We start from the raw sequence: 953 nt of genomic DNA, 5'->3' as shown, positions 1-953 counted from the left end.
AGTTTTTTTATTTAATTTTTCTTTTTACTTACTTTATTATATTTCTTATATTTTTTTCTATTTTTATTGTTATTATTAGTTACTCTTTGTCTATTGCAATACTACTAAGGTACTTCTTACTTTACTGCAAGTTTCAGGAATAACCATGGCATAACCACCACAACAAACCATGGGAGACTATTGCAAAAGAACTTATGCAGGACATATATCAAGGGGTTTCCAACCTGCTAACCCTGTTATTTTTTATATTAAAAATTATGTGTTTCCAGGTTTACGAGACAACCAATTTAATGTCAATATGAACAAAGATCCTTGGGAACATCTGACCCGTTTTTATGAAACATCGTCAATGTGTGCGCCAGAGGGTGTTACTGAAGATCAAGTTAAATTGTGGTTATTCAGTTTTTCTCTATTTGGAAAGGAAAACATATTGGTTATTATGTCTACCCAATGGAACAATTTCAACTTAAATAGAGTTAGTAGATAAATTTATGGAGAGGTTATTCACTACTACTCAATTTAATGAACGAAGGAATGATATTTCTAAATTTAAGCAATAAGAAACATAATCCTTGTATGACGCATGGGAGAGGTTTAAGTTATTACTATGAAGGTGTCATAATCACAATATGAGCATAATGGAACAAATGCAAAATTTCATCAAGGCGCTCAGTCAAACTTGGATGATTTTGGATGAGTCAGTAGGAAGTACAATTTGAGTTCAGACTGAAGTATAGGTAAGGAATCTGATTGAGAAAATGAGTCTAAATGAATATCATTCACCTGGTGAAAGAGGAGTCAAAGCTATTGAAATTGTGGGTACGCCACATAGTGTACTAACATTAGAGACTCACGATGCATTGATGGCTCAAATTGAATTACTCAACAAAAGGTTAGCAGTAAGCATTCTCAATCAAACTAATGTAGTTCAAATACAAATCATGCATTGTGAT

General features: G+C 32.3%; 1 non-coding gene across 1 annotated transcript; it reads right to left on the bottom strand.

Moving 5' to 3' along the window:
- Window positions 1-524: 524 nt before the first annotated feature.
- LOC127109473 (small nucleolar RNA R71) lies at window positions 525-631 on the bottom strand. Its single transcript, XR_007796754.1, has one exon. It is a non-coding gene; the product is annotated as a small nucleolar RNA R71 (small nucleolar RNA).
- Window positions 632-953: the final 322 nt, after the last annotated feature.

Source organism: Lathyrus oleraceus, chromosome 7 (genome assembly GCF_024323335.1).
Source record: "Lathyrus oleraceus cultivar Zhongwan6 chromosome 7, CAAS_Psat_ZW6_1.0, whole genome shotgun sequence".
NCBI lineage: Eukaryota > Viridiplantae > Streptophyta > Magnoliopsida > Fabales > Fabaceae > Lathyrus > Lathyrus oleraceus.
This window is presented reverse-complemented; position numbering and strand designations above follow the sequence as displayed.